This window comes from Ahaetulla prasina, chromosome 2 (genome assembly GCF_028640845.1).
Source record: "Ahaetulla prasina isolate Xishuangbanna chromosome 2, ASM2864084v1, whole genome shotgun sequence".
Taxonomy (NCBI): Eukaryota; Metazoa; Chordata; class Lepidosauria; order Squamata; family Colubridae; genus Ahaetulla; species Ahaetulla prasina.
In genome coordinates, this window is record NC_080540.1 from 260,727,810 (window position 1) to 260,747,672 (window position 19,863).

Consider the following 19,863-nt stretch of genomic DNA (forward strand, 5'->3'; position numbering starts at 1 on the left):
AGAATTGTACAAAAGCTAGAAAACTTTGGGTTTAAATACGTGCAATGATGTAAAAAAAAGTTAAAGTTTAACATTTAACTAAAACCAGAACTTTTCGTGCTGGGACTAACAAACAAGAAAAGACTTATGAGTAATTCTTTGTGTACATGATAACTGTAGTGAAATTATTACACACAGAAACATGAAAAGACTGTAAAATATGCACAACAGATTACCAGAAAGTCTGGTTAAGAAGACAGAAGTTGCAGAGATGACAAAATTGACTTGCTTGATTAGAGAGAAAAACATTCGTTAGTGACCCTAGCCCTTTATAGCTGAGAAAATAATAAAAAAAAGAACCTATGATTTATGGTTTTGATGATTAGATAGGGTAGACTATGGAAAGAAGGGAGCTGTTTTATTTATTTATTTATTTATTTATTTAGTCAAGCATGTATAAAATAACATATAAGTATAAACATGATTATGACTACAGGAATGGATATGAATAAATGGGGACAGTAGGACAGGGATGGTAGGCACGTTGGTGCACTTATGCACGCCCCTTACAGGAATGGGGTGAGGTCAACAGTAGACAGCTATGATGTAACCTTAGAGATAAAATATGAATGCATTTATAACTGCTGTAAAGATTGGAAGTCATTACTTTATATTTATTTTACTTATTTACTTTTACTTTATTTTCTTTTTTCTTTAAATTTTTATTTTTATTTTGAAAAAAAATCATAATTTAAAAAAATTAGTAATAGTAGCATTGGATGTTGATAGAAAAGGAAAATAGACCTGACTACCATTTTCATCAAGATAGCATTCAGCTCCTGGGAGCTTCATATAGGTATTAAAGGTTTTTGAGATGGAATAGAGCACTTGATGGCTAAGTTCTTTCAAAACTACCATTTCAGACTGATGAACAAGATGGGAATGAAACCTCAAACCATGTTTTCAATATTCAGTTCTCTTATGTGGCCCAGGAAGATGACATGAACAATAGCATAAAAAGCCAATAAGTGATCTGGGGGCATAAATTAAGATATACTGTCCATCACACTCTGTCAACACATCATCCATTGTGGTGAACAAATTTGTATATATTCCATGTCTCAGCCTTAAGCCCCAAACTAGATTGAAATTGTTCTAAATAATATGTATCAGTCCAGACACATACAGATGCATATCCACAACCCAGTTGAACAACTTAGTTAGGAATTGTAAAATAGAGGTAGTCTATATCAGGGCTATCAAACTCCTGGCCTGCTGACTGGATGCATCACACACTGGCCACGCCCATGCCCGGTTTAGCAAAGGAGAAAAAAGTCCTGGTACATCACATGACATCTGCCGTGACGATGTGAGTTTGATACCCCTGGTCTATATGAATCAATATTTTTATTACCACCTTTAAAGTCCCTAGTATTACACCCTCAGTAATATCAGGGAAGATTTTAATGATATTTTCTTCCAGTATAAATCAAAATAGAAGAAATAGATAGCAGCGTAAGTTCATTCAACAACCCTTTGTATATTCTCAAGGAGAAGTAAAAAAATTGACTAGAGACTGCACTAGCATCTTTGCTATGTTCTTTGTAATTAAAACTGCCTTCAGTCTGTTTATGGATATGAGAAATGAAAAATGAAAGTTAAAATTCATTGATAATTTTTTCATTTGATGAACTAGAGTGAGCTCAAGACACAGTGAGAATTCTAATTTAGTGTCCTTTCTGGCCAGATTGGTTTTAAAAAGTGTTTATATTCAGTCATAATGCACTACATTATCTCAAAATAAATAACTTTCTAAAACTAAATACCTTCAAGAGCACATGAAAACCCTCCCCAACAGTTTGGGTCAGGTCCATGCTATCCTATTATTCTTTGGACAATTTTTATGATGGTGGAAGAAAGAAAGTCGTCTTCTCTGCTACCAAGATCATAGCATAGATCAGTGTTGGCGAACCTTTTTGGCACCAAGTGCTGAAATGGGAGTGTGCACGCACGGAAGAGCAGCTCCCTGGTGCTCATGCTCTGGAAACCAGAAGAGCAGTTCCCTGGCACAGATGCGCACGCTGGGAAGCTGAGCTTCTGGTTTCCAGCATGTGCATGCGTGCCAATCACCTGGTTGTGTACACACATGTACACAAAGACCAGTTGCCCGGTGTGCATGCATGCCAGGGAGCTGCTCTTTTGGTTTCTGGCACTCCTAAGTGCGCGAAGACCAGCTGGCCAGCACGCATGCGCATGGCAGAACCCAGAAGAACAACTGGCGATGGCTGGCATGTCCAGAGAGATGGCTCTATGTGCCACTTTCGGCATGCGTGCCATAGGTTCGCATCATGGACATAGATGTTCTAATGGCTTCTAAGCAGTGCTCAACCCACACACTAGCCATCTATCAGCCCAGTTCATTATCTCCATGACTTTGGTAAACCAAGGGTCTCTATGTATTTAGTGGGAAAGGACATTCCAGAGCCGAAGCTTAATATCTAAGGACAGCTAGATATTCTAGTCTGCTACTAAGCTTTCCAGCTATAAGGTGGTGATGTGCTTTTAAAGTTCTGAATTGTATCTCTTAAAATTAATTTTACATCATTTTCAAATTATAGGTATTTTGCCAGAGTTTAATAATTGATTATCAATTATGAGTGACTGAATTTTTTAAAGAGAATTTTTTCTTTGATTGTCTTTTCTACAATGGTCACAATAAACAGTAATGTTGTAATCACACATTCCCCCACCCTCAGCATGATACTTCCAAGTAATGAAAGTAAAGTGAGAGCAATTAAAGGATAAACACAGCCTAGTTTGACTGTAACAGTGAAAGATCAAAAATAAATTACAAAGTGAATTTGAAATTAATATGCTATTAATACTTTTTAGATTGTGGATTTCAAAAAATTGTCATTTATGAAAATTCTTTATTTTATACAAAGTTCAACAGTAAACCATAAAAAAGATGTTTTTTATTTTGAGATAATGTATTAAATTATGATTGAATGTAATACTGTTTTTTAATCTGGTCAAAAAGCACATTAAATTAGAATTCTCACTGTGTGCCTTGAAGCTTACTCTATCCAGCTCATCAAATGAAAAATTCATCAATTAATCCTCTGACAATAATGATATATAGACAAAAATCAATCTGAAATTGATTTTTTTTGAATCAAAACATGAAAACCAAGCCCTGACCTGCTCATAATTTGAAATTTCTCTTCATTTCAGTGATATCGCTGTATAGAAAAGCTGAAGTAGTTTTATGATTGATTGTTTTTTAGACTAATGCAGAAGGTATATGTTTGAATAATAGTATATAAGCTGGTGAGAGGTGCTGAATACTTTTAAATTAGTAAAGTTATTAAATACATGTAAGAATCAGAGACAAGAATTTTTCTGTAATACAGTACTGATAAAAAGAGAAATCATTAAAACTCTTGGGGACCACCCAGTATGCCTGAGAGAGAGAAAGCATGAGAGTATGTACAATTCAAAAAGATTTAAAAAGACTGTAGCTAAGGAATAGTTTTCACGTATCCATGTTGTGTGGCTTTTTCTGTTTCTTCTTTTTGCAGAGTTTTTCAAAGGTTTTTGGGAAGAATTGCATAAAATTACATATTTCAATTTGAATGTATCTTAAGTTATATAATAGAATTAAAAACAAAACAACTGTTTTAAAGAGATCACTACCCTTCTGCTTTTATAGTTGTAAAAATGGTTTTGTAGTGAATCAAAAAGATTTGTATCTGAAAATGCATGTTTTTATTCTCCTAGCAACATTTTACATAAATATATTTAAGCTTCTACTGTAGAAGTTTATTGTACTTTACTGTAGTTCATTGCTATAAGCTATACAATCAGTTTTTATTTCATAAGAAGGACCATCAGGTAGATATATTTATTGTCCTTGGATATAGGAAATACCCTGTTACATTTTATAAATTTTCTATCGATATTTTTGTGCAGATTTCTTAGGCAGTTTTTTGTGGGTTTTTTTACATTTCTGAATTTATCATTATTGTATTTGTGGCATTAAATGTTTTAAAAATATTCATATTGTTTGTCAGTAAAGTTTTTTAGTTTCATTACGTTTTTAAACCTACAATATGAGAGAAAGGATAGAATTTGAGGCCCTGAGTACAGTTTAGTTTTTTATAAACAATTATCTGTAGAACAAATTAAATATTTTGAAATTCATTTTTAATGGAGAATATACATTTTAATTAATTTGTAAGCAAAAAATATGCAATATTCATTGTTATTTGAATAATTTATTGTACAATATTGTGCTTTCCTTTCTTATGGCAACATTTTGGGGTTTTTTTGTAAATGATTCCATTAAATTATTTTTAATAGTTCAAGCAGGTGGTAGTAACTTTTAAAAAACTGAGGAAAGCAATAACGATCAGGACTCTGAAAATCATTTTAAATCTGTATTGGATTTTTCTGATTTTTAAGCTATATTCACCCCTGATTTTTTAATACTGTTAAAATTTGTTAGAATTCCTCTTTGCATAATATATTTACTGTGCTGTTAAACACAGATGATGTAAATGCTAGTATCTTAATACGCAGATAGATTTGAGCCGTTCCCTTCAAAACTTTTCCCTAGAGTATAATATAAAAGGATCTGTGAAAGCAATAAAGAGTTTTCACATTTAACAATTATTTGTTAGTCTCTTCCAATGAATAAATGGGAAAATACAATCATCTCAGTGGTACAATGCTGAGTATTTGACCCTATGAATATGGTATTTTTGAGGTGAGATTAATATCTCTAAAAATCCTTTTTTCCCCCCACGCTGCATAAGTATTATGTTCAAAGTATGTCATAGGACTCAATGAAGTGGCTATTCCGCAGGTTTTAGACACATCTTCTTAGCAGCATTCTGCTGTTCTGACAATAGCCTCTTCATTGAGTCCTATGAGGAATTTTTTCCTCACCTAACTCTTCAGCAGGAGTAGAATAAAATAAAATTCAATCACAGCATAAAAGTTAAGCAAGTTATATTGCTTAATTGGTACAACTAGCAGATACCATGCCTTGTAAAGGTAAAACTGCATAAGAACAACATGAATCTATTGATGAGAAGAGGCATGCTCTTGGCTCTCTCTGCCTGCCTCCAGAATTTGGGTGTTAAGTGTGTATATAGATTTTCCTTCTATTTAGAATCTCTGAAATAATAGTCTTTTCCCCTCAGTAATTGTGTTTATGCATTATCTGATTAAAAATTAGCCAACCAATTTCTATCTGTGAATGTTAGTTTGTGCTGTTTATGTATACATTTGCTAAATTCATATCCAATCTTTATTTAGATTTTAGATTTTTTTTATCCTGCCTTTATTATTTTTTGTAAGTAACTCAAAGCAGGGAACATATCCAACTCAAAGCAGGGAACATATCCAACTCATCATACTCAGCTGTCGTTTGAAGATCATTTGACGGCCGTCTCCAGGAGGGCCTTCCACCAGGTTCGCCTGGTTCGGCAGTTGCGCCCCTTCCTTGATCGGGATGCCTTGTGCGCTCATTACCTCTCGCTTGGATTATAGTAATGCTCTCTACATGGGGCTCCCCTTGAGGTGCACTCGGAGGCTTCAGTTAGTCCAGACTGCAGCTGCACGGGTGATAGAGGGAGCTTCGTGTAGCTCCCGCGTAACACCGCTCCTGCGCAGACTGCACTGGCTACCTGTGGCCTTTCGGGTGCTCTTTAAGGTTTTGGTCACTACCTTTAAAGCGCTCCATGGCTTAGGGCCTGGGTACTTACGGGACCGCCTGCTGTTACCGCATGCCTCCCACCGACCCGTATGCTCTCACAGAGAGGGACTTCTCAGGGTGCCGTCCACCAAGCAATGTCGGCTGGCGGCCCCCAGGGGAAGGTCCTTCTCTGTGGGGGCTCCCACACTCTGGAACGAGCTTCCCCCGGGTTTATGCCAAATACCTGACCTTTGGACCTTCCGCCGCGAACTGAAGACACATCTTTTCATTCGCGCGGGGCTGGCTTAAATTTTATTGATTTTAAATTTTCTATTATTAATTTTAAGGGGTTTTAGTTTTATATATTTTAAAGTTTTTTAGGCCAATTATAAAATAAGTTTTTTAATTTGTATTTTAATTGTATATTGTATTGTCTGTTTTTACTTTGGCTGTACATCACCCTGAGTCCTTCGGGAGAAGGGCGGTATAAAAATCGAATAAATAATAATAATAATAATAATAATAATAATAATAATAATAATAATAATAATAATAATAATAATAATAATAATCTTCTTCTTCCTCCTGTTTTCCCGAGAACAACAACCCTGTGAGCTGGATTGGGCTGAGAGAGACTGGCCCAAGGTCATCCAGCTGACCTTTAGGCAGGACTAGAACTCACAGTCTTCTGGTTTCTAGTGTGGTGGCTTAATTACTAGACCAAACTGGTTTTCTATTATGTCTGTCCTGAATGTTTAGAAATAATAACAGTAGGAATCCTTGAGCGGGTATGTGTGATAGGGTAATGCCATCTTTTAAACCACTTATCTAAATAGCCATTTTAAAGCCTGAAACTTTATTCAAAAATAAGTAAATAAATGCTAGGAGGTATTTAAACAAGGTAACATGCGGTGTGAAACATCTACACAGTGAAACATTCAATTGAAGAAGCTGTACCTTCAGCTGAGGAGATCAGCATGATTCTCCTTGGGAAAAATTCCAGATGGTATTCCTTTTGCTGAAGGAAACAGTCTGGTCTATATCCTTCACCATTTTCAATAGACCTAAAGAATCTTAATGAAGATAAAGTGAATAAGCAGACAAAGAGCAGAGGCAGATATAGCTAAAATCTTTGTTTCTGCCTAGTAGGTGCTCAGATTGTACTTCCTGTTGTGTCAGTTTTTTCCATTCATTCAACCCGGAAATTACTGAGGTGGTAATCCAGCGTATCTTGGAAGCATTTATTTAGAGAAGCTGACATTAAAGGAAAAGCAAATGAGTTATTGTTCTCTTTAAGTCAAAATTGGAACTTTACTTTGAAGAAAGCTACGCAGCATTTTACATTTGAAGGCAAAAAAAGTGGTTCAAAGTGCCTTTGTAGCTTCTCTTGTCAACATGTCTCTTCTGGCATTGCACTGCAATTACACAATCTCAGAAGAAGATACAGGGGCTTTAAGTTACTGCCAGCAGATTCTACATGAGCTTCCTTGGGTATACTGGAATACCATTTCATTTTTGAAGTGGCACACTATTCTAAAAAATTATGTTAGCAATCAAGGTGTAAGTACTGTTTTCTTTTCCAGAAATAATCTACAAACAGCAGCTGCTCAGTGCTCATACAATTTATGTAACATTTCTAAAAATGAAAGGGATTTTTGTCAAGTAAAAAGCACCATCCATATATTTCATATAACTGAAATCTGAATACTTCCTTAATATTCCTGAATATGTTCATATAATATATTTTTGAAAGTGAGACAGACCTATGTTTCTTTTTTAAATAAAACGTAATTCTTTTTGATATGCTTCTATGTCTTTTTGAACAGAATAGAAAGTTAAATTAGATATGGTTTTAATAGTTTGACACGCTATTTGTTTAACATGATTCTTTTAAATCTAAATTCTATTAACTCCATATCAGTGACAGTTAGCAGACACAAGAAAAAGGGATTATTTTTGTGCTAAAGAAAAAGAGAACTTTATTTAGGATTTATTTCTCAATCTACACTGTTACGTTTTACGCCCTTTTTTCTTATCATTTTGAACAGATACTATAATTTTGAACCCTTTGCTTTTTTGGTCTTTTATTATTCTCTTTCCCTGATCTCTATTAATGATATCTTTTAAAATTAGTGTCCAGAGAAACTTTGTTATATTTTTAATCTTTATTAATATAGTTGTTTTCAATAGAAATTGATATATTCAACTAAGTATAAGTACTTCTGTTTTCCAGTCTTAAATTATCATTGATGACTGAAATGCCCAATAATTCTGCCTGAACTGTATAGTTTTATTTTACTACTAACGTCATAACACATTCACGTTAATTTTTATTCAAAATTTCTGACTCTCTGATCAGTAATGCAACAATTGGAGTAAATAATTGAATGTCTGGGGTATGCCAATTCCTTCTTTATATGGGCTATGATGTGCCATGAACAATTTTTCATTTTTTTAGGTAGGAAATCCTTAATTGTATTTTACATTCCAAACCATGTTCAAGGTTACAAAGAAGATTTCAAAACATAATACACCTAATGTTAACAAATTCAGAAAAGAAATCATTCAATTGGGACATCCAAAAATGTTCAAACTTTAGGAAAAAACTAGGACATAAACAGCATACTAAGATGCAAATTTAAAAGCGAAATGCATAAACTTTGACAATATTCAAAAGGTAGCATTCAGTATCGATATAAGAACTGTTCCTCTAGAGGATAAATCTGCCATTCTGTAAATAAGAACAGTTATGAAGTTAGAGCTCAGCATACAGTATTAAAGTTAAATGTATAGTAGAAAAATGTATCATATTTGTAATTATTTTATAGAGCTGGCAAAAGATAAGTGAAGAAGCCTCCTCCCACCCCTCTTCTTGAAGTGTTAAACAGCTACATCCTTTGGAAGGTTTGTGCAGCTGTTTCAAATACTGACCCTTGCTTGTATTTGCACATCCAGACAACCCTTCTGCTGAAATTGCCTGAATAGTAAAGTGACTGTGCATAAACACACAAACAAGTAGACAGTTGGTTAAAACCTTTGAAGCAGTTTCATAGTCCTCCAAGTGTTAAAGCTTTAAGACTTCAGGGAGTAGCTTCAGTTGCACGAGCAGGTTTTGTGAAGTACATTTTAAATTATTGTAATTATTGTAGAACAATTTATGTCTGCAAAGTCAGACAATTTGATCTGCTTTTCTAACAGGATGTTTAACCAGTCTTTAGTTAGAACTGTAGGGATATAAATAATAAAAATATGACATCTCTATCAGTTCTAACTAACCTAATCTACATGAATGTGCAAATCCCTGTAAAACAAATTTACCTTACAATTAGAAATAATTAACATAGCTGGTAAATCTGAATCCTGTTATTGTTTTGACAGGTCCTTTGTGGCTACCTCATAACTTCTGAAGTGAAACTGATGAAAAAGGCCCTATTTAAATGTATATGGAATATCCATGAACCACTATTCTTTGCTTTGTAAATCTCTGATAGTAAATGGTGTTTAAAAACTAAGTTTTAAGTAATTTAGGAACTAACATTTTAAATGTAAGAAGCGTGTCTTATATTATCAGTAATACAGAAGGAGTAGAATATGACATAACCTGTGCTTTATTTAAAATTTTATTATGGAATACTGAATCAGCAAACGTCTAAAGTGGAGCTCTGTACGAAACAGAAAATAAAAACATTCCTTTGTATAACTCCCAAAAAGAAATCAGTCTGTCACCTTCTGTGGCTGAAAATAAATGAAATTTTGTTTACATATTTGTGGAAGATTGTACCACAGCCTGCTCACACTAATTATTAAATGAAAATTGTCTGTCTTGAGATTGCTCAAGAATTTAACCAGAATGCCAGGATTCTAAGCACTTTGCTTTTCCATGCTTCAAAATTAATGTGCTCCATAATAATACTAAATCTCTAAAACAACTGCATTTTTCTTATTTTCTCTTTTGAATAATATGATTGGCTTGATTTGGGTGAGGAGCTGACATATCATCTATTATTTATATGGCGCCATCAGTATACATGTCGCACACTGAATATAAGTGGGAAGGTCTCTGCCTCAGGGAGCTTATAATCTAAAATTTAACATGGAAATCAACAAAAGTGGAGGCAGATGTAAATAGTGAAATGATGAGCTTAGCTACAGGTTGACTAATAATGTGGCATGGACAGCAGAAAGTTATACTAAGGTTTTCATGAAAATAGATCCGTTTTAAGAAAGGATTTGGAGATTTAAGTGAAATGACATCATATAGGTGTTCAGGGAAGCAATTGCAAGTATATCTATTTAATAAGCCTTCCATCACTGAAATGCTTGTTGTCAAGATCCATTACCTAAATTATCTAAAATCTAGCCCATTCTCACATCTTAAAACTTTTATGCATGGGTGAAATGCTCCTGGTTTGGACCGGATCGTGCAATCCATTAGCGATGAGAGCGGGTAGTTCGGAGAACCGGTAGGAAAAATCCCTGCCCCCTTCCCCACTCATGCCCACCCAATCACCCTGTCCCCACTTGCCTACTTGGCAGCTTCCTGCTTCTTTCGGTCTCGCTCTCTATTCTGGCCTTGCTTCGGCTGCTGCAATCAATTGCATCAGCTAGCAACTGAATCTGCCTGCCTGCAATCCATCTCATCGGTGAGCAACTTAGTCTGCTGGCCTTTTTCCTTGAATTAGGTAAGTAAGGGGGGGGAGCTTTAAAAAAAATAGTTGAGGTTTTTTTAGTTATTGTTTTTTTAGACATAGCAATTTAAAGTTAAGGAAGTTTTAAAGTTAAGGAAGTTTTAAATTTAGCTGCTTTTATCTAAAAATATAAATAAAATAATAAAATATTTGTGCAGCTTTCTGAGATTTGGTGTGTTTCTGTAGAGTTTCACTCTAACTACACAACCACACAAAATCTCACAAAGCTGTATGTGGCATTTTGTGTGTGTGTGTGTGTGTCTGAGTCAGTTGTGTTGTATTGTGTGTGTGCGTAAAGTGTGAAAATTGGTTTTTGCTACCTCTTACTGTTTTGTGGACTTTATTATTTTTACTATTTATTGTTATTGGCCATGCCCACCCTGTCACCTGACCACCAAGCCATGGTCACCAATTAAGCCACGCCCACAGAAGTGGTAGGGGAAATTTTTAGATTTCACCCCTGCTTTTATGTAGTGTAGCTGTTGGAATTTGATGTTCGTATGATTCTTCCAAATCTATTCATTATAGAATTGATTCATGCTCTTTGATGCTGTGTCTGTTTAGCTTTAGACAGAGAAATTGAAAACAAGGATATCATGCAGGTATCTTTGCCTTTTTGTTAATATTCATGTAGCATTTCTGCCAGACATATTACACAAGCTTATATAATGAAAATTAATGATTATGAGTTTTATATCATTGCATAATGCTCTTATCTGTTGTATAAATAAATGCTTATAACTAAAGTCATAAATGCAGATAGCCCATTGGTTTTTAAATTTGCCTTTTAGGTGCCATTTTTCCTACGTTTATTTATATCTTGAAGAATACCAGTTTGTCTGTAACAAAGTCAGTTCACATAGTTTTAAATCAGGATTGTAGAGTGTTACTTTTATTTTTCTCTGAACTAAAGCACCCAAGATTGCCATTTGATTATAGAAAGAAATAAAAGAGACCAGTAAGAATTATGTATTTGCAGTAGATATAATAGATAGTGAAGCATATTTAGTATTGGGAGATCTCTAATTGTAGAATTCCTCAAAGAAAATTTGCTTTTACAAATACATTTGGAATCTAAGCAAGCAAAATGTAAAAATTGCTTTTTCAATTAAGATTTATCAGTTCTCTAGAGTTCATACTTTCTTTGTTCTTGTGTTTTATGAAACTGGAAACCATAGCCCATTGGTCATACTAGGATAAAAAATAGAATGATTTCATTTCACATTAACCCGCAGTAGGCTGACTTGCCACTTACTGGAGTACTGTCAGGTTTGATAAAAGAAAGCTATTAGCTTTCTTGAATTGTATGCAATGTAGCCACTGAATATAAGTGGGAAGGTCTCTGCCTCAGGGAGCTTATAATCTAAAATTTAACATGGAAATCAACAAAAGTGGAGGCAGATGTAAATAGTGAAATGATGAGCTTAGCTACAGGTTGACTAATAATGTGGCATGGACAGCAGAAAGTTATACTAAGGTTTTCATGAAAATAGATGCGTTTTAAGAAAGGATTTGGAGATTTAAGTGAAATGACATCATATAGGTGTTCAGGGAAGCAATTGCAAGTATATCTATTTAATAAGCCTTCCATCACTGAAATGCTTGTTGTCAAGATCCATTACCTAAATTATCTAAAATCTAGCCCATTCTCACATCTTAAAACTTTTATGCATGGGTGAAATGCTCCTGGTTTGGACCGGATCGTGCAATCCATTAGCGATGAGAGCGGGTAGTTCGGAGAACCGGTAGGAAAAATCCCTGCCCCCTTCCCCACTTATGCCCACCCAATCACCCTGTCCCCACTTGCCTACTTGGCAGCTTCCTGCTTCTTTCGGTCTCGCTCTCTATTCTGGCCTTGCTTCGGCTGCTGCAATCAATTGCATCAGCTAGCAACTGAATCTGCCTGCCTGCAATCCATCTCATCGGTGAGCAACTTAGTCTGCTGGCCTTTTTCCTTGAATTAGGTAAGTAAGGGGGGGGGGGGAGCTTTAAAAAAATAGTTGAGGTTTTTTTAGTTATTGTTTTTTTAGACATAGCAATTTAAAGTTAAGGAAGTTTTAAAGTTAAGGAAGTTTTAAATTTAGCTGCTTTTATCTAAAAATAAAATAATAAAATAAAATATTTGTGCAGCTTTCTGACATTTGGTGTATTTCTGTAGAATTTCACTCTAACTACACAAAATCTCACAAAGCTGTATGTGGCATTTTGTGTGTGTGTGTGTGTGTGTGTGTGTGTGTGTGTGTGTGTGTGTGTGTGTAAAGTGTGAAAGTTGGTTTTGCTTGTGGCTGTGTGAGGTTCCTGCTTGTTACAGGGCCATTTTGGGTGAAGTGCAGCTACTTTACAGACCAAGCCATGGCCACCAATTAAGCCACGCCCACAGAAGTGGTAGGGGAAATTTTTAGATTTCACCCCTGCTTTTATGTAGTGTAGCTGTTGGAATTTGATGTTCGTATGATTCTTCCAAATCTATTCATTATAGAATTGATTCATGCTCTTTGATGCTGTGTCTGTTTAGCTTTAGACAGAGAAATTGAAAACAAGGATATCATGCAGGTATCTTTGCCTTTTTGTTAATATTCATGTAGCATTTCTGCCAGACATATTACACAAGCATATATAATGAAAATTAATGATTATGAGTTTTATATCATTGCATAATGCTCTTATCTGTTGTATAAATAAATGCTTATAACTAAAGTCATAAATGCAGATAGCCCATTGGTTTTTAAATTTGCCTTTTAGGTGCCATTTTTCCTACGTTTATTTATATCTTGAAGAATACCAGTTTGTCTGTAACAAAGTCAGTTCACATAGTTTTAAATCAGGATTGTAGAGTGTTACTTTTATTTTTCTCTGAACTAAAGCACCCAAGATTGCCATTTGATTATAGAAAGAAATAAAAGAGACCAGTAAGAATTATGTATTTGCAGTAGATATAATAGATAGTGAAGCATATTTAGTATTGGGAGATCTCTAATTGTAGAATTCCTCAAAGAAAATTTGCTTTTACAAATACATTTGGAATCTAAGCAAGCAAAATGTAAAAATTGCTTTTTCAATTAAGATTTATCAGTTCTCTAGAGTTCATACTTTCTTTGTTCTTGTGTTTTATGAAACTGGAAACCATAGCCCATTGGTCATACTAGGATAAAAAATAGAATGATTTCATTTCACATTAACCCGCAGTAGGCTGACTTGCCACTTACTGGAGTACTGTCAGGTTTGATAAAAGAAAGCTATTAGCTTTCTTGAATTGTATGCAATGTAGCCACCTTAGAACATTGGAATTCTCTCAACATGCCCCAGTTCAGCGGTGTTAATTTTTCTCTCAAGTAGAAAACTAAGATTAAATACGATGAAATATTGTACTAACATTTGGTTTAGTTTTTACAGTAAACAAGAGGTATTATTTACTAAATCTGCACTACTATTAATCTTCTCATCGTTCCCATCACCAATCTCTTTCCACTTATGACTGTATGACTGTAACTTTGTTGCTGGCAATCCTTATGATTTATATTGATATATTGACCATCATTTGTGTTGTAAATGTTGTACCTTGATGAAGGTATCTTTTCTTTTATGTACACTGAGAGCATATGCACCAAGACAAATTCCTTGTGTGTCCAATCACACTTGGCCAATAAAAAATTCTATTCTATTCTATTCTATTCTGATATTTCAATTAAGATATTTATAGTTACATATAATAGTTTATATCTTTGTTGGATCTTTGATACATTTCCTTCCTTCCTTATGATTCTGTACTGTACTTCTGTTAGAGGAGCCCAAAGTGATTTACAAAACAAGAGGAAAAAGTTATATACAAACTTTCGCAATCAAAATAATGAATATAAAAATTAAAATCAAAGTTCATTTTCAAACAGAAAACCAAACTAAAAACAAGCAAACTTAAAGGAAGTCTAATGCTGGAGTTACCTCACAACTACTGAGCAGTATATATGTCTACAATTTCTTTTTGAAAGAAAACAGCATTAAAAAATTAAATCATAGAAATCATGGAAATTATGAATCCCCTAATATGAATGATTGCAGCGATGAAATGGATTTAGTGACCTACATGTATACCTTAGAACTAGAGATAGGAACGTTGTTTGGTATGGGAATTTCTCATGAAATTGGAGCATTGGTGATCTAAACACTTCTAATGTTTCTAGTTCTATCACCCTTTTCTAATGTGAATTCAGACAAAAAACTTAAATTCCTCAATTGCTATAGTCCACAAGGATTCTGTTTAGGAATTTCCCTATTACAGTAATGCTGGTGGAACTGTTCTGAAGACTGTATGAGTAAATATTTTTGAAGTGAATCAAGAATGTGATTAAAAGTATTAGACAATCAGTGAATAGTTTTCTATGTATATGAGTTGTATACTGTATGAGTATCAAAATCAACTTAAAATTGAAATTTAGTTTCATAATACAATGTATTATAATAATTGCATTTTTTTGACATATAAATGTATTCTCAGAGCTTTCTAACTCACATATCCCAGTAAATTTCATGTTTATCATTTTAATGATTGAAGGTTAAAACTTATGACCTCACAGTTATATCCTCCTAACAGTTGAGTTTACGTTTTTTGCTGTGTGTGGCGAGTTTGTTTATGATATCTGCTTTATTCTAACTAGATTAATAGATTGTGCATGAGTATAGAATTATGAACAATCTATTTTATTTGGTTATTGTTAAATCTAAATCATGTGTTTATAGATTTTTAATACAGACATATGTGCCTGAAACAAAAAATCTTCAGTGTTTTATGCACCTTTTTTAATGCTATATTATTTCATTTTCTTTTGCAAAAATCTAATATCTTGCTATCCATAAGCTTTCCTACCTGGGAAAAAAATCTCTTACATAGCCATGATCAAAAATGATGGCCTGAAGGTTGAAATAATTATCTCTGGTGGCCGTGCAGATCTCAATGTCAAAGCAAAGAAACATAGGGCAGCAGAATTAAAGCATGAAAACTGGCATGAACACAGACAACTGCTTGAGGCTCTTTATTACTGTTTGATACAGGAATTCTTCGTTGGAAATCTTGTTGTTGTTTTTGTCTAAAAGCAACTGTGTGTGTCTAATCTCAACTTTTCCTTTATCATTAAATCCATTTCTGTGATATTTACAAATCCAAGCAACATCACATGTGTTTATCTTGATTTATGAATTAGTGTATCTGAGGCTTTCTGCTAATCTGCAGATAGGTGGCACCGTTCATACAGATTGGAAAAGCAATGCTTTGCCTGTTCACACTATCCCATGTGTAAATTAACCTGTCACTTTATTATTTGACAAGATCTTCATTTTTATTCATCAGGACTTGGACCAGGATGGGTGCATTTATGGCCATTTGCTTTGCATGGCTCTCAGCTGAGTTTGTAGGTATTGTAAGTGAGATCCATTATCCCTGTTACAAGTGCACACAATGCAGATGCTGATCTGCGATGATGATGAGAAACCAAAGTCAGTAAAGACCACATAAGCCGCCCTTGATGAAAAGATAAATGAATGCATAAATAACATTGTGCTCTGCTGTGTTTGCTGAGATCAAGGATAGATTTTGAAGGTTTTGAGTGATCAGACATATAAAACCTGAAGAATTTTATCCTTCCTTATTTTACATTCAGCAAGCATTTTACTTTATACAGAGGGACACAAAATAACACTTTAATGTATTACTAGAAGATCAAAAATGTTTGGCCATTTCTGTGATATTTACAAATCCAAGCAACATCACATGTGTTTATAGATTTTAATACAGACATATGTGCCTGAAACAAAAATCTTCAGTGTTTTATGCACCTTTTTAATGCTATATTATTTCATTTTCTTTTGCAAAATCTAATATCTTGCTATCCATAAGCTTTCCTACCTGGGAAAAAATCTCTTACATAGCCATGATCAAAAATGTTTGGCCATTTCTGTGGGTTTTTGTTTTTTGTTTTTTAAGTGATTTCATGTATGCGTGAAAGGGAGAGAGAATTCAGACAAAAACTTAAATTCCTCAATTGCTATAGTCCACAAGGATTCTGTTTAGGAATTTCCCTATTACAGTAATGCTGGTGGAACTGTTCTGAAGACTGTATGAGTATCAAAATCAACTTAAAATAGAAATTTAGTTTCATAATACAATGTATTATAATAATTGCATTTTTTTGACATATAAATGTATTCTCAGAGCTTTCTAACTCACATATCCCAGTAAATTTCATGTTTATTATTTTAATGATTGAAAGTTAAAACTTATGACCTCACAGTTATATCCTCCTAACAGTTGAGTTTACGTTTTTTGCTGTCTGTGGCGAGTTTGTTTATGATATCTGCTTTATTCTAACTAGATTAATAGATTGTGCATGAGTATAGAATTATGAACAATCTATTTTATTTGGTTATTGTTAAATCTAAATCATGTGTTTATAGATTTTTAATACAGACATATGTGCCTGAAACAAAAAATCTTCAGTGTTTTATGCACCTTTTTTAATGCTATATTATTTCATTTTCTTTTGCAAAAATCTAATATCTTGCTATCCATAAGCTTTCCTACCTGGGAAAAAATCTCTTACATAGCCATGATCAAAAATGTTTGGCCATTGTTACTTAAATCCCATTTTATTTTTTCCCCAATAAAGGATGTCTAATTGTACTTATTACTGTGATTTGAAATATTTAGTTATGCAATCATTGCATATTGCTCTGAAGTGTTGTATATGTGTTTTGACGTTATGATCTGCCCAATCTGTGTGATTAATTCTTTCCCACTTGGTTCAAATTGGGGGCAGCTCAATGCACAAAATTGGGATGCAGGGGCTGATGTGTGTCGAATGGGCAGGTGCTGATTGTGTGAAAATGTATATGCTGACAGTATTTGTGTGTGCAAACAGTTGCTGGTATTGTTCTCTTCTCCTTCCAGTTGATCTCTACCATTGATCTCTCTTGTGGAAATGAGATTTGTAGAACAGATATCAGAAAGAAAGGAAAGAAAGCAGACTGTACAGTGTGCAACGCTAAACTTTCTGACTGTGCATTTTCTTATTCTTGTGTAGATCACACAACAGAGCAATCATATAAGAATCAGCAATGTATAACCACAAGAACATACAGCTTTGCAAATTTAAAGAAGAGTGCCTCTAGCTGGGTATATATTCTATTTGTGGAATGTTGTGTTCAAAATATAGTGGCTGAGAAAACTATACAGATACTATGTTGCATTGCCCCCAAGTCATTTAATTTTAGAATAAAGATATTAGAGGCCTGGCAATGGAACTTAACTGTTTTAGCCTTTTCTGTCAGAGAAACAGACTTTTGTTAGGCATGATGATATTGCACTATTACCTTTAAAGCTAAATTAAGATGAATGAATATCGGTTTGGAAATCAAATGCTTTCTCCCTGCTTCCAAGTAAAATAGCAGAATTTATCTCAAATGATTCCTGGTATTGTAAAATACCTATCTATTAGAAAAAGCAGAACAAGAAAAACAAGTTTTAATATTTCTATGCATGAAATATTGATTGAAAAAACAAGAATACTGCAAGAAAGAATAGATGGGAATGGCTTGATAAATCCTAAAATAGTAGCCAAATGATGTCCAGAGAAGGACATGAAATCCTTAAAAGAAGCATTTCTCCCATTAGACAGTGACACATAGTGAAAATATACTATATGTTTTGTTGTAAGGTCTAGTTATTATTTCTAATTATGAATGTAATGTGAGTCCCAAAAACCCAAAGGTGCTTTTCAAAAGACAACTGGACTTTCTTGGTTTTTTTCTTTGAAAACATTTTACTTCCCATCCAAGAAGTTTCTTCAGTCTTGAAAAGTTGCTACTGAGTTAAGAAAAGTCATATTTTAAAAAAAATAGAAGTAATAAGCATGCAAAACACTGACTCATGGAATACTTAATGTCAATTTGACAAAAAGGAAAACACAAAATATAATTGCTTGAACTGAACTGCTAAAACTTCTCAACCATATCCTGGAAAAAAAAGAGACAGTTTGGTGTGACATGGTTATGGCAGCAGGTTAGAAACCAGGAGATTGTGAGTTCTAATCCAACCTTACGCATGAGAGCCAGCTGGGTGAGTTTGGACCAATCATTATCTCTCAATCTATGACATCAGATTCATAGACAAGCTGATCGGTCAATTCCTGTTGTAACTAATGGATCAAAGCTTAGTTGATCAAAAAAGAAAAACCAGAAAATGCTAGGAAGAAATAATATCCTGCAGAAAGACTGACTGACTGTAATACTCAACATAAGTATTTGTTACAGTTTGCAATTGTCACACTAGTAAGAGAGTTTCTTTCTCAGTTATTTCAACTATCTGAAAACCCTTTCACCTATCACATATTTTTGTCATTTAGTATATATTACTTCACATATTAGAAATATACAAGTTATTCTTAGAATTCATCTAGAATTTATTTATTCCAGTCTCTGCTGGTGAATGCATGGAATCCAAAGATATTTTGTTTTTACCAAGGAAACCGTTGATAAGCTAGAAATATGAGGATGACTCTTATGTATGTTTCTATTTATGACAATGAAACACCTATATTTAAATATACGATTCTTTATAGCTTCTTTTCAGTAAAACTAGTAATATCTTATAATCCATGCAACATTTGAATTCATTGTATATCCATAAATCTATAGTCGATAGCCCTGCTGCAATATACTTAAATTTAGAAATGTGCAAGGTATTTCAAACATGAAACATTTTGAATTTAAAATAGGTTGTCCTGACCTTATTAGAAGTATTTCAACATTGTTCTGACTATTCTGGATGCTGGGAATAGTATCAGAACACATCCTTAAGGTCAAAACTGAGCTTTTTGAGCTTGAAGTGTTCAGAATTCAAGATATTTCAAACATAATATTGCTTACCTTGTTCCAAAGTTGAAGGCTGAGGCTTAAGGCTGAATGAAAAACTGTGGTTTTATGCTGACCAAAGATCAAAGTAAAGATTTTGTATTGTAATGAGCTTGTCTAAGGCCATTTTAGAAGCAATGGTAGAAGAGGTAATCAAAGTGAGGAACTTCATATTTATTGCAAGAAATATTATAAACCAATCTTTATAATAAAAGTATATTAATACTTATTAGACAATAATGTTTTCCTTGAATATCTGCTGTATTTGAGCTGTTGCTCAAAATGAGGTACTCAACATATTCTATAATGTGTAAATATGTAGCAACTTGAAATTATTTATTTATTTATTAATCAATGCATTTTTATTTTAAAATACACCATGTTTTATGTTTTTGAAACATTGTACCTCTAAATCTTCATGTTTTATAAAGCTGTACTAACTCAGCATTTTTACATCCAATTCTAAAAATGTAATAGCAGTGAGTTAAGTTGCATCATTTTATTTTGGATTCAAGTGATGTCACAGTCCCATAAAATTAAATTTCTTAATTATTACAGTAGCATGCTGTATGGTATGAGATTATTCCCATTCAAACT

At 33.7% G+C, this 19,863-nt stretch overlaps 1 protein-coding gene across 3 annotated transcripts in view; it reads left to right on the forward strand.

Annotated features, from left to right (window-relative positions):
* FAM172A (family with sequence similarity 172 member A) overlaps window positions 1–19,863 on the forward strand; it is a 244,694-nt gene that overhangs the window by 49,356 nt on the left and 175,475 nt on the right. The gene's annotated exons all lie outside the window — the stretch shown is intronic.